General features: G+C 36.7%; 1 protein-coding gene across 1 annotated transcript in view; it reads left to right on the top strand.

The window, feature by feature from the left end:
• The window catches only part of LOC137616712 (adenylate cyclase type 2-like), a 95,027-nt gene that overhangs the window by 23,314 nt on the left and 56,713 nt on the right, over positions 1-15,000 (top strand).

The following is a 15,000-nucleotide window of genomic DNA, read 5'->3' as shown; positions in this document are numbered from 1 at the left end:
TTTTTTCCCGGAATTTAAAGGGAGGTATTTTTCCCAGTTGGAGCCCCTGGGCTTATAGCATCTTGCTTTTCCAACTAGGGTTGTAGCTTGGATAGTAATAATAATAATAATAGTAATAATAGGGGAAATCCTTTCTTCGTAAAGTATATACAGTAGGTCTACTGACTGTCAATTTTCTTGAGTTGTGAGAATACGTTGGCGATTTTTCCTGAAATTTTAAGGAAATAAGAAGAACTGAATAGGGGCAACCCTTTCTACGTAAACTATATAGGTCTACTGATTGTAAATACTTCAGGGATTTTTCCTGAAATTTAAAGGGAAATAGGAAAAAATTAAGAGAGAGGAAACCGTTTCTTCGTAAACTGTATAGGTCTAATGACTAAATTTTCTTGAGTTGTGGGAATAATAGGGGATTTTCCTTGAATTTAAAGGGAAATAGGAAGAATTGAAAAGGGGAAGCCCTTTCTTCGTAAACTGTATAGGTCTACTGACTAAATTTTCTTGAGTTGTGAGAATAATCCCGGATTTTTCTTGATATTCACAGGGAAGTAGACAAAAAATGAATAGGGGAGTCTTTCTTTGTAAACTAGATTATATAGGTGTACTGACTGTAAATTTTCTTGAGTTGTGAGAATACTTCTCGGTTTTTTCCTGAAATTTAAAGGTAAATAGGAAAACTTTAAGAGGGGGAAACCCTTTCTTCATAAACGGTATAGGTCTACTGACTAAATTTTCTTGAGTTGTGAGAATACTTTGGGGATTTTTCCTGAAATTTAAAGGGAAATGGGAAGAATTGAATAATGGAAAATCTTTCTTCATAAACGGTATAGGTCTACTGACTAAATTTTCTTGAGTTGTGAGAATACTTTGGGGATTTTTCCTGAAATTTAAAGGGAAATGGGAAGAATTGAATAATGGAAAATCTTTCTTCATAAACGGTATAGGTCTACTGACTAAATTTTCTTGAGTTGTGAGAATACTTTGGGGATTTTTCCTGAAATTTAAAGGGAAATGGGAAGAATTGAATAATGGAAAATCTTTCTTCATAAACGGTATAGGTCTACTGACTAAATTTTCTTGAGTTGTGAGAATACTTTGGGGATTTTTCCTGAAATTTAAAGGGAAATGGGAAGAATTGAATAATGGAAAATCTTTCTTCATAAACGGTATAGGTCTACTGACTAAATTTTCTTGAGTTGTGAGAATACTTTGGGGATTTTTCCTGAAATTTAAAGGGAAATGGGAAGAATTGAATAATGGAAAATCTTTCTTCATAAACGGTATAGGTCTACTGACTAAATTTTCTTGAGTTGTGAGAATACTTTGGGGATTTTTCCTGAAATTTAAAGGGAAATAGGAAAAATTGAATAAGGAAAACCTTTGTAAACGATATAGGTCTACTGACTGTAAATTTCCTTGAATTGTAAGAATACTTCTCGGGTTTTTCCCGAAATTTAAAGGGAAATATGAAAATTTGAATAAGGGAAAACCTTTCTTTGTAAACGATATAGGTCTACTGACTAAATTTCCTTGAATTGTGAGAATACGTCTCGGGGTTTTCCTGAAATTTAAAGGGAAATAGGAAAAATTGAATAAGGGAAAACCTTTCTTTGTAAACGATATAGGTCTACTGACTGTAAATTTCCTTGAATTGTGAGAATACGTCTTGGGGTTTTCCTGAAATTTAAAGGGAAATAGGAAAAATTGAATAAGGGAAAACCTTTCTTTGTAAACGATATAGGTCTACTGACTGTAAATTTCCTTGAATTGTGAGAATACGTCTCGGGGTTTTCCTGAAATTTAAAGGGAAATAGGAAAAATTGAATAGGGGAAAGCCTTTCTTTATAAACTAAATTATATGTGTGTACTAACTGTAAATATTCGAGAAGTGCGTGACTACTCCTGGGATTTTTCCTGAAATTTAAAGGGAAATAGGGAGAACTGAATAGGGGAAAACCTTTCTTCGTGAATTATATAGGTCTACTGACGTTAAATCTTATTGAGTTGTGTAAATACTTACGGGATTTTTCCTGAAATTTGAAGATAAAGAGGAAAAATCAAACAGGGAAAAAACCTTTCTTCGTGAACTATATAGGTGTATGGACTGAACATTTTCTTGAGTTGTGGAAATACTTCGGGGATTTTTCCTGAAATTTAAAGGGAAATCGGAGGAATTGAATAAGGGAAAACATTTCTTCATAAATTATATAGGTCTACTGACTAGATTTCATCGTGTTGTGGATAACAGGGGATTTTCCTGGAATTTAAAGAGAAATTGGACGAATTGAATAAAGAAAACATTACTTCCTAAACTATAGAGGTCGACTGACGGTGAATTTTCTTAAGTTTGGAGAATACTTCTGGGGTATTTCTCCTCGATTTTTCTCTCCATCTTCTATTGTCTAACCACTTGATCCTTTCAATTGAGTCCGTACTTTATCCGAGGAAGTAGACTTGTACTTCTACATCAAAGGATATTTCCTCCTCAATATGAAAAAAATTTCTTTTTCTCTCCATCTTCTATTGTCCAACCACTTGATCCTTTCAATTGAGTCCGTACTTTATCCGAGGAAGTAGACTTGTACTTCTACATCAAAGGATATTTCCTCCTCAATAAGAAAAAAATTTCTTTTTCTCTCCATCTTCTACTGTCCAACCACTTGATCCTTTCAATTGAGTCCGTACTTTATCCGATGAAGTAGACTTGTACTTCTACATCAAAGGATATTTCCTCCTCAATAACAAAAAAAATTCTTTTTCTCTCCATCTTCTATCGTCCAACCACTTGATCCTTTCAATTGAGTCCGTACTTTATCCGATGAAGTAGACTTGTACTTCTACATCAAAGGATATTTCCTCCTCAATAAGAAAAAAATTCCTTTTTCTCTCCATCTTCTACTGTCCAACCACTTGTTCCTTTCAATTGAGTCCGTACTTTATCCGATGAAGTAGACTTGTACTTCTACATCAAAGGATATTTCCTCCTCAATAAGAAAAAAATTTCTTTTTCTCTCCATCTTCTATTGTCCAACCACTTGTTCCTTTCAATTGAGTCCGTACTTTATCCGATGAAGTAGACTTGTACTTCTACATCAAGGGATATTTCCTCCTTAATAAAAAAGAAAAAATTTCTTTTTCTCTCCATCTTCTATAGTCCAACCACTTGATCCTTTTAATTGAGTCCGTACTTTATCCGATGAAGTAGGCTTGTACTTCTACATCAAGGGATATTTCCTCCTTAATAAAAAAGAAAAAATTCCTTTTTCTCTCCATTTTCTATAGTCCAACCACTTGATCCTTCGAATTGAGTCCGTACTTTAGCCGAGGAAGTAGGCTTGTACTTCTACATCAAGGGATATTTCCTCCTCAATAAAAAATAAACTGAGAATAGGGAACGAGAAGGAGAGGGAGATCAAAGCGAAGGTGGATAGACTGTATCAAATATGACCTTCTATCAATGGGATTAACCGGTGTTGAGGTGTGGGACAGAGGTAGATTGAGAGAGGTGACCAGAAACATCGACCCACATAGAAGTGGGAGACAAATAAATATTGACATGTTGAGATGGATGTGTTGGGTGACAAGAAGAGATAAGATACGGAGTGAGGGAATTAGGGGTACCACAGGAGTTAGAAAAGTATCAGTTAAGATCCAAGAAAGTAGACTGAGGTGGTACGATCATGTCATGAGAAGAGATGAACTGTATATTGGGAGGAGAGTGATGGAAATAGAGGTACAAGGAACGAGAAGGAGAGGGAGACCAAAGCGATGGTGGGTGGACTGTATCAAGGATGACCTTCGATCAAAGGGATTAACCGGTGATGAGGTGTGGGACAGAGGTAGATGGAGAAAGTTGACCAGAAACATCGACCCTACATAGAAGTGGGAAAAGATGTAGACAAAGAAGAAGAAGAGGGGGTTTATCATATATTTCTATAGCTCTCCGGAAACTCCTGCGCTAACCTATAAGGACAAGTCTGCATACTAGAAAAAAGCATAACTTCCTCTTTCTGCAAAGCCAGTCTTCTAGATTATTCCATCAGAACCACCCGAAGGTTAGTATCCGAAAGAATAGATCTAGATATCTGACCGTTTGTTCACCTGACGAAGCCCCTGTACGACCCCACCAGGAAACATAGCATACTGGAAGAAGCCCTGCTTTATCCCTCTGAAGAACCAGTCCTTTAGATGTTTGCAGGTTTCCTTCAAACCATCAGTTTAGCCTTGTAAATTTTCTATCTTCTTCTTTGTCTACATCTTTTCTCACTTCTATGTGGGGTCTAAGTTTCTGGTCAGCTTTCTCCATCTACCTCTGTCCCACACCTCATCACCGGTTAATCCCTTTGATCGTAGGTCATCCTTGATGCAGTCCACCCACCTTCGCTTTGGTCTCCCTCTCCTTCTCGTTCCTTTTACCTCTATTTCCATCACTCTCCTCCCAATATACTGTTCATCTCTTCTCATGACATGACCGTACCACCTCAGTCTATTTTCTTGGATCTTAACTGATAGTTTTCTAACACCTGTGGTACCCCTAATTACTTCATTCCATATCTTATCTCTTCTTGTCACCCCCACACATCCATCTTAACATTCTCATCTCTGCCACATCCATCTTCTTCTATAGCTCTCCTGAAACTCCTGGACCAACCTATAAGAACACGTCTGCATACTAGAAAAAAGCATAACTTCCTTTTTCTGCAAAGCCAGTCTTCTAGATTATTCCATCAGAACCACCCGAAGGTTAGTATCCGAAAGAATAGATCTAGATATCTGATCATTTGTACACTTAACAAAGGCCTTGTACCCCTCCATCAAGGTACATATCACAGTAGAAGAAGCCCTGCTTTATCCCTCTGCAGAACCAGTCCTTTAGATGTTTCCAAGTTTCCTTCAAACCAACAAATTAGCCTTGTAAATATTTCATGTCCATCGGGTTTTTTTTCTCACCAGACTCCAGGTAAGCCAAAGGCTTGTTAGTCCAGTTTGCAGAATCTTCTCCATCCATTGCAGTCCAAATACACTTGTTCTCCCTCAATCTCATGAACAGACGATGCTCGTATTTCAGTCGCCATCTTAATGTTGTCCTTCCATCTAATTTTTGGTCTGCCTTACAGGTCTTCTCCCATCTGATACCCATGCCAGGAATTTTATTAAATTAATACCATTTTCCTACATTTAAAAGATTGTCTACGGCCTCTAATTCAATATCCATAGCCCTCTGACCTACTAATAGGTATTTATTCTGCCTTCTACAAATGTAGTATCTTTGTTTTAGATTCTCATAAGCGCTGAGAAGTAATTCCATTTCCTCATATATGAAATTTTTGTCTTGACACTCTATTTCCACCATAAGTTTCAGATTTTTGATAGTGGATTGCATATCTTGCATTTCGGATCCCATGTCCTTCAGCTTCTGTTCCTTTTCCTTTAAGATATTATCCTGTAGTTTCAAACTGTTGTCCATAGTGTTAATCCTGCATCTGAGGTAATTGATCTCTATCTCATTCTGTCCTACACAATCTTCTAAGTTTCTAACTATTCCTTGAAGCTTGTCCTGTTCCACATTGCCCTGATGAATTTTATCTGCAGCTATTTTAGCTTCTTGTTCAATTTTCCTTTCTTTCTTCTTCATTGTATCAATTAATTTTCGTTGCCAGGAAATTTCTTCACATTTGCTTTCTAGCCGATATTCTAATTTCCGCAAATTATCTGCGTCTTTCTCAATCTTTTGATTAATTTTCCATTCTTGCTCTTCCATTGCTATTTCCTTCTCCTTCATTGTATCTATTACTTTTCGTTGCCAGGAAATTTCTTCACAATTGTTTTTTAGCTGATATTCTAAATGCTGCAAATGATCTGCGTCTAGCTCTATCTTTTGTTTGAGTTTCCTTTCTTGCTCTTCCATTGCTATTATAGCTTCTTGAATAATTTTCCTTTCTTGCTCTTCCATTGCTCTTTCCTTCTTCATTTTTTCAATCAAGTTTCGTTGCCAGGAACATTCTTCACATTTGCTTTCTAGCCGATATTTTAATTTCCACAAATTATCTGCATCTAGCTTTTTGTTTTGCAGCACGTCACGTAATTTGAGGTTCAGTTCAATGTTTTCCTTATTTTTTTCGTTTATTTCTTGCTGTAGGTCACATTTCATCTTCCAGAGTTCAGCCACATTCCTCCTCTGTAACTCGTTTAGGCCTTCAACTCTTTCTAATTTTGCTTCTAATTCTTGAATTCTCACGTGATATCTGTTGAATTTCATGAAATTGACCCTGCCTTTATTTAGCTTACGTTGGGCCACTTTCAGCTCCTTCAATGTTCTCTCAGTTTCCGAGATAAAAATATCATTCCGGTTTTTTTCCAAACTGAGATCCTCCATGAGTCGTTCCTTTTCGTCGCGTTCCTTTTCAACCTGAATTTGCAGTTTTTGGGCTACTGTTTGCCAGTGTTCCTTCATTGCTCTTTCTTGCAAAATTTCTTGATCCTTCTCCTGTTGGCCGTTATTCATTAATGAATTTGGGGCAAACATCTTACGGCCCATATATAAAAGCCCCCCATAAAATAACATTCTGTTTGGACAGAATCCAACTTTTGGTATAATGTTGTTGATAAAGTTACAACAATTAGCACCATTATTCAATAACCCATTATTATTCGCCATAATTTCATATAGATTTTGAGAGGCGATCAGTCTTAATTTGAGAAAAACTATTTTCACGTCTTCGAAGACATTTTGAAATATTCAACGGGCTCCGAAATTTCTTTTGTCTTCGAAGGGCTCCGAGATTTCTCTTGTCTTCGAAGGGCTCCGGAGATTTCGTTTCGCTTCTTTCCTTTCAGTATGTTCCGTTCAACATAGATAATATTAATAATAACAAACTCTTGAATCTGTGTTTGAAGAGAGAGAGAGAGAGAGAGAGAGAGAGAGAGAGAGAGAGAGAGAGAGAGAGAGAGAGAGAGAGAGACACTCTCCGTCTTTTCCTTCAAAACTCCGAAGAGATGAAAAGATTCAGAAAACCAGAAAAGTTTTAGAGAGAGAGAGAGAGAGAGAGAGAGAGAGAGAGAGAGAGAGAGAGAGAGAGAGAGGACTCTCCGCATTTTCCTTCAAAATTCTGAAAGCCTGAAGACACTCAGAGAACTAGAGAAGTGCTCCAGAAAGTCTTCAGGATGACATGAGAACTGTATTTACGCTTTCCTTTTATTATTTGGCGTCGATATGAATTTCGAATCACTTCGCGACTCTTCATGAAGATTAGGCCTACGTTTGTTGAGCGATGGAATTAAACTTTTAATATAACGGCTGTGGTGGGGAAAATTTTAAGATAAGAAAATATTCGTATCCTGTTATCCTGAAGACTATCTGGAAAACTTTTCTGGTTTTCTGAATCTTGTCTTCTCTTCGGAGATTTGAAGGAAAAGACGGAGATATGGTCTCTCTCTCTCTCTCTCTCTCTCTCTCTCTCTCTCTCTCTCTCTCTCTCTCTCTCTCTCTCTCTCTCTCTCTCTCAGAGCCCTTCAAAATGTCTTCGAAGACGTGAAAATAGTTTTTCTCAAATTAAGACTGATCGCCTCTCAAAATCTATATGAAATTATGGCGAATAATAATGGGTTATTGAATATTGGTGCTAATTGTTGTAACTTTATCAACAACATTATACCAAAAGTTGGATTCTGTCCAAACAGAATGTTATTTTATGGGGGGCTTTTATATATGGGCCGTAAGATGTTTGCCCCAAATTCATTAATGAATAACGGCCAACAGGAGAAGGATCAAGAAATTTTGCAAGAAAGAGCAATGAAGGAACACTGGCAAACAGTAGCCCAAAAACTGCAAATTCAGGTTGAAAAGGAACGCGACGAAAAGGAACGACTCATGGAGGATCTCAGTTTGGAAAAAAACCGGAATGATATTTTTATCTCGGAAACTGAGAGAACATTGAAGGAGCTGAAAGTGGCCCAACGTAAGCTAAATAAAGGCAGGGTCAATTTCATGAAATTCAACAGATATCACGTGAGAATTCAAGAATTAGAAGCAAAATTAATAAGAGCTGAAGACCAAAACGAGTTCCAGAGGAGGAATGTGGCCGAACTCCGCAAGATGAAATGTGACCTACAGCAAGAAATACACGAAAAAAATAAAGAAAACGTTGAACTGAACCTCCAGTTACGTGACGTGCTGCAAAACAAAAAGCTAGACGCAGATAATTTGAGGAAATTAGCACATCAGCTAGAAAGAAAATGTGAAGAAATTTCTAGTCAACGAAAATTGATTGATAAAATGAAGGAGAAGGAAAGAGCAATGGAAGAGCAAGAAAGGAAAATTATTCAAGAAGCTAAAATAGCAAAGCAAGAAATGAAAATTATTCAAGAAGCTAAAATAGCAATGGAAAAGCAAGAAAGGAAACTCAAACAAAAGATAGAGCTAGACGCAATAAATTTGCAGCATTTAGAATATCAGCTAAAAAACAATTGTGAAGAAATTTCCTGGCAACGAAACTTGATTGACAAAATGAAGGAGAAGGAAAGAGCAATGGAAGAGCAAGAAAGGAAAATCAATCAAAAGATAGAGCTAGACGCAGATAATTTGCGGAAATTAGCACATCAGCTAAAAAACAATTGTGAAGAAATTTCCAGGCAACGGAACTTGATTGATAAAATGAAGGAGAAGGAAAGAGCAATGAAAGAGCAAGAAAGGAAAATCAATCAAAAGATAGAGAAAGACGCAGATAATTTGCGGAAATTAGCACATCAGCTAGAAAACAAATGTGATCAAATTTCCTGGCAACGAAACTTAATTGATAAAATGAAGAAGGAAAGAGCAATGGAAGAGCAAGAAAGGAAAATTAATCAAAAGATAGAGAAAGACGCAGATAATTTGCGGAAATTAGCACATCAGCTAGAAAGCAAATGTGAAGAAATTTCCTGGCAACGAAAATTGATTGATACAATGAAGAAGAAAGAAAGGAAAATTATTCAAGAAGCTAATATAGCAATGGATGAGCAAGAAAGGATAATTATACAAAAATCTGAAATAATTAGAGATCAAATTCTTCAGGACAATATGGAGCAGGACAAGCTTCGAGGAATAATTGGAAACTTACAAGATTGTATAGGGCAGAAGGACCGAGAGATCAATGACCTCAGATGCAAGATTAACGCTATGGAACATTCTAAACACAGGCTATTATTTTGGAGGAAAAGGAACAAGCTGAAGGACATGGAATCCAAAATGCAGGATATGCAATCCGCTATCAATAACCTGAAACTTAGGGAGCAAGAAGAGTGTCAGGAAAAACATTTCCCATATAAGGAAATGGAATTACTTTACAACGATAATGAGAACCTAAAACAGAGAAACTACTTTTATAAATGGCAGATTGAAAACCTATTAGCAGGAGAACCAAGTGAGGATGAGAGAAATACCAGAATTTTCAAATACCATAAATAAGAAGTGAACGAAACTAATAAATCTCCTCCCGCTGTACTGCAAGCATTGGAAGAAAATATTCAGTCTCCTCAAGTATCAACTGTAGTTTCAGAACTGGAACGAGAAATTGTTCTTCTGAAAAAAACAGTTGTCTATCGAGAAAGAAAATAATGAGAAACTGAAAATCCAGATGGACTTGTGTACACAAAAGAAGGTGAAGATGATGAATGATAACACTGAGGAATGGAAGTTAGCAATATCTAGCTATGTTAGAAGACAGCAGATTTGTGGTGAAGGCATTGATAACCTTCAAGTCCTGATAAGTCAATACAAAGCTGATATTGATAGCCTTAACAAGAAGATTAATACATTGAAAGAGCAAGCAGATGAGTTCTTTCAAATACTTGCTAAAGAAGCGAGAGAAAAACCTAGAAGACCTACGGAATTTCTGCGAAAAGAATTTCATGAGACAATCACAGCTGTTACCGATAAAGCGAAAGCCAAAGACAGCGAGGAACCAAAGAAAATTAGCAGTGTGAAGAAGTATGCTGAAGAATGTGGGATGGCGATGAGAGAAGTCAAGAGATGTACGAAAGAGGACATAAAGAAGAGAACAAGAGAATGGGACACAAGCAAATGGAAGAGTGAAATGGAGTGTAAGGAGAGTTTAATTTTGTATAAAAACTGGAAAAGTGAAATCAAGGAGGAGGAAGTGTATGACAATACATTTTCGTCAATTTTATTATTTAGAGCAAGGACAAACTCATTGGGCTTGAATATAAGAAACAGACACCAAGATGGAAATATAAACTGTGTATTCTGTGATGTAGAAGAAAATGCTAACCACTTTATATTATATTGTCCACAGTTTAGTGATATAAGAATAAAAGCAATTGAGCTTCAACAACCATACGAAGAAGATAGTGCACAAACAGTTGGAAAATTCCTTTTTTTGTGAAGAGAATATTGAAAATAAGAAAAGTATACTACAACAAATGTGGATGAAAAGAGAAAAACTAAGAAGCGAGAGAAAAACCTAGAAGACCTACGGAATTTCTGCGAAAAGAATTTCATGAGACAATCACAGCTGTTACCGATAAAGCGAAAGCCAAAGACAGCGAGGAACCAAAGAAAATTAGCAGTGTGAAGAAGTATGCTGAAGAATGTGGGATGGCGATGAGAGAAGTCAAGAGATGTACGAAAGAGGACATAAAGAAGAGAACAAGAGAATGGGACACAAGCAAATGGAAGAGTGAAATGGAGTGTAAGGAGAGTTTAATTTTGTATAAAAACTGGAAAAGTGAAATCAAGGAGGAGGAAGTGTATGACAATACATTTTCGTCAATTTTATTATTTAGAGCAAGGACAAACTCATTGGGCTTGAATATAAGAAACAGACACCAAGATGGAAATATAAACTGTGTATTCTGTGATGTAGAAGAAAATGCTAACCACTTTATATTATATTGTCCACAGTTTAGTGATATAAGAATAAAAGCAATTGAGCTTCAACAACCATACGAAGAAGATAGTGCACAAACAGTTGGAAAATTCCTTTTTTTGTGAAGAGAATATTGAAAATAAGAAAAGTATACTACAACAAATGTGGATGAAAAGAGAAAAACTAGTGAAAATAAGGAACACACAAAACTAAAAGACACAGAGGCGCCGTTGTAAAGGCTATGCCTCACCCCAGAACCTGAACCTGAACCTGAACATCTAAAGGATTGGTTCTGCAGAGGGATGATGCAGGGCTTCTTCTAGTATGCCACGTACCGTGAAGGAAGGGTTCAAAACCTTTGTTACGTGTACAAATAGTCAGATATCTAGATCTATTCTTTCGGATACTAACCTGCGAGTGGTTCTGATGGAATAATCTAGAAGACTGGCTTTGCAGAAAAAGGAAGTTATGCTTTTTTCTAGTATGCAGACGTGTTCTTATAGGTTGGTCCAGGAGTTTCAGGAGAGCTATAGAAGAAGATGGATGTGGCAGAGATGAGAATGTTAAGATGGATGTGTGGGGGTGACAAGAAGAGATAAGATACGGAATGAGGTAATTAGGGGTACCACAGGTGTTAGAAAACTATCAGTTAAGATCCAAGAAAATAGACTGAGGTGGTACGGTCATGTCATGAGAAGAGATGAACAGTATATTGGGAGGAGAGTGATGGAAATAGAGGTAAAAGGAACGAGAAGGAGAGGGAGACCAAAGCGAAGGTGGGTGGACTGCATCAAGGATGACCTTCGATCAAAGGGATTAACCGGTGATGAGGTGTGGGACAGAGGTAGATGGAGAAAGCTGACCAGAAACTTAGACCCCACATAGAAGTAAGAAAAGATGTAGACAAAGAAGAAGATAGAAAATTTACAAGGCTAAACTGATGGTTTGAAGGAAACCTGCAAACATCTAAAGGACTGGTTCTGCAGAGGGATAAAGCAGGGCTTCTTCCAGTATGCTATGTTTTCTGGTGGGGTCGTACAAGGGCTTCGTCAGGTGAACAAATAGTCAGATATCTATATCTATTCTTTCGGATACTAACCTTCGGGTGGTTCTGATGGAATAATCTAGAAGACTGGCTTTGCAGAAAAAGGAAGTTATGCATTTTCTAGTATGAAGACTTGTCCTTATAGGTTGACCGAGGATTTCAAAAAAAAAAAAAAAGAAAAAAAAACCTCTCTCCATCTTCCATTGGCCAACCACTCAATCCTTTGAACAGATTCTGTTCAAAGGATTGAGTGGTTAGCCAATGGAAGATGGAGAGAGTTTTTTTTTTTCCTAAATAAATAGATAAAAAAATAAATAAAAAAAAACCTCTCTCCATCTTCCATTGGCCAACCACTCAATCCTTTGAACAGAATCCGTTCAAAGGATCAAGTGGTTGGCCAATGGAAGATGGAGAGAGGTTTTTTTTATTTATTTATTTATTTAGGAAAAAAAAATACCTCTCTCCATCTTCCATTGGCCAACCACTTGATCCTTTGAACAGAGTCTGTTCAAAGTATTGAGTGGTTGGCCAATGGAAGATGGAGAGAGGTATTTTTTTTTCCTAAATAAATAAATAAATAAAAAAAACCTCTCTCACTAACCTTCGGGTGGTTCTGATGGAATAATCTAGAAGACTGGCTCTGCAGAAAAAGGAAGCTATGCATTTTCTAGTATGAAGACTTGTCCTTATAGGTTGACCGAGGATTTCAAAATAAAAGAAAAAAAAACCTCTCTCCATCTTCCATTGGCCAACCACTCAATCCTTTAAACAGAATCTGTTCAAAGGATTGAGTGGTTAGCCAATGGAAGATGGAGAGAGGTTTTTTTTTATTTATTCTTTTTATTTATTTATTCATGAAAAAAAAACCTCTCTCCATCTTCCATTGGCCAACCACTCAATCCTTTAAACAGAATCTGTTCAAAGGATCAAGTGGTTGGCCAATGGAAGATGGAGAGAGGTTTTTTTATTCATTTTTTTTATTTATATATTTAGGAAAAAAAACCTCTCTCCATCTTCCATTGGCCAACCACTCGATCCTTTGAACAGAATCCGTTCAAAGGATCAAGTGGTTGGCCAATGGAAGATGGAGAGAGGTTTTTTTTTTTATTTATTTATTTAGGAAAAAAAAAATACCTCTCTCCATCTTCCATTGGCCAACCACTCGATCCTTCGAACAGAATCTGTTCAAAGGATCAAGTGGTTGGCCAATGGAAGATGGAGAGAGGTTTTTTTTTTTATTTATTTATTTAGGAAAAAAAAAATACCTCTCTCCATCTTCCATTGGCCAACCACTCGATCCTTTGAACAGAATCCGTTCAAAGGATCAAGTGGTTGGCCAATGGAAGATGGAGAGAGGTTTTTTTTTTTATTTATTTATTTAGGAAAAAAAAAATACCTCTCTCCATCTTCCATTGGCCAACCACTCGATCCTTCGAACAGAATCTGTTCAAAGGATCAAGTGGTTGGCCAATGGAAGATGGAGATAGGTTTTTTTATTTATTTTTTTTTATTTCTTTATTTAGGAAAAAAAAGAAAAAAAACTCTCTCCATCTTCCATTGGCCAACCACTCGATCCTTTGAACAGAATCTGTTCAAAAGATCAAGTGGTTGGCCATTGGAAGATGGAGATAGGTTCTTTTTTATTAAAAAAAAAAAAAACTCTCTCCATCTTCCATTGGCCAACCACTCGATCCTTTGAACAGATTCTGTTCAAAGGATCGAGTGGTTGGCTAATGGAAGATGGAGAGAGGTTTTTTTTTTAATAAAAAAAATAAAAAAAAAACCTCTCTCCATCTTCCATTGGCCAACCACTTGATCCTTTGAACAGATTCTGTTCAAAGGATCGAGTGGTTGGCTAATGGAAGATAGAGAGAGGTTTTTTTTTCCTAAATAAATTAATGAAAAAAAACCTCTCTCCATCTTCCATTAGCCAACCACTCGATCCTTTGAACAGAATCTGTTCAAAGGATCAAGTGGTTGGCCAATGGAAGATGGAGAGAGGTTTTCTATTTATTTATTTTATTTATTTATTTATTTAGGAAAAAAAAAACCTCTCTCCATCTTCCATTGGCCAACCACTCGATCTTTTGAACAGACTCTGTTCAAAGGATCGAGTGGTTGGCCAATGGAAGATGTAGAGAGGTTTTTTTTTTCTTCAAAAAAACAAATGAAAAAAAAACCTCTCTCCATCTTCCATTGGCCAACCACTTGATCCTTTGAACAGACTCTGTTCAAAGGATCGAGTGGTTGGCCTATGAAAGATGGAGAGGTTTTTTTTTCTTTAAAAAAATAAATGAATAAAAAAAAACCTCTCTCCATCTTCCATTGGCCAACCACTTGATCCTTTGAACAGACTCTGTTCAAAGGATCGAGTGTTTGGCCAATGGAAGATGGAGAGGTTTTTTTTTCTTTAAAAAAATAAATGAATAAAAAAAACTCTCTCTAGATTCCATTGGCCAACCACTTAATCCTTTGAACAGACTCTGTTCACAGGATCGAGTGGTTGGCCAATGGAAGATGGAGAGAGTTTTTTTTTCTCTTTAAAAAAATAAATAAATAAATAAAAAACCTCTCTCCATCTTCCATTGGCCAACCATTTGATCCTTTGAACAGAATCCGTTCAAAGGATCAAGTGGTTGGCCAATGGAAGATGGAGAGAAGTTTTTTTTTTTCTCCATCTTCCATTGTCCAACCACTTGATCCTTTGACCAGAGTCTGTTCAAAGGATCAGGTGGTTGGCCAATAGGAGATGGAGATAAAAGAAGAAAAAAAAAGAAAAAAAAATCTGTCTCCATCTTCCATTGTTCAACCACTTGATCCTTTCAACGGACTATGTTGAAAGGATCAAGTGGTTGGACAATGGAAGATGGCGATAAAAAAAAAAAATCTGTCTCCATCTTCCATTGCCCAACCACTTGATCCTTTCAATGGACTATGTTTAAAGGATCAAGTGGTTGGACAATGGAAGATGGCGATAAAAAAAAAATCTGTCTCCATCTTCCATTGCCCAACCACTTGATCCTTTCAACGGACAATGTTGAAAGGATCAAGCGGTTGGATAATGGAAGATGGAGATAAAAAAAAATCTGT

The sequence above is a fragment of the Palaemon carinicauda genome, chromosome 22, assembly GCF_036898095.1.
Source record: "Palaemon carinicauda isolate YSFRI2023 chromosome 22, ASM3689809v2, whole genome shotgun sequence".
In the NCBI taxonomy this organism is placed as follows: domain Eukaryota; kingdom Metazoa; phylum Arthropoda; class Malacostraca; order Decapoda; family Palaemonidae; genus Palaemon; species Palaemon carinicauda.
Note: the sequence above shows the minus strand (reverse complement) of the source record. Positions and strands in the feature narration are given on the sequence as shown.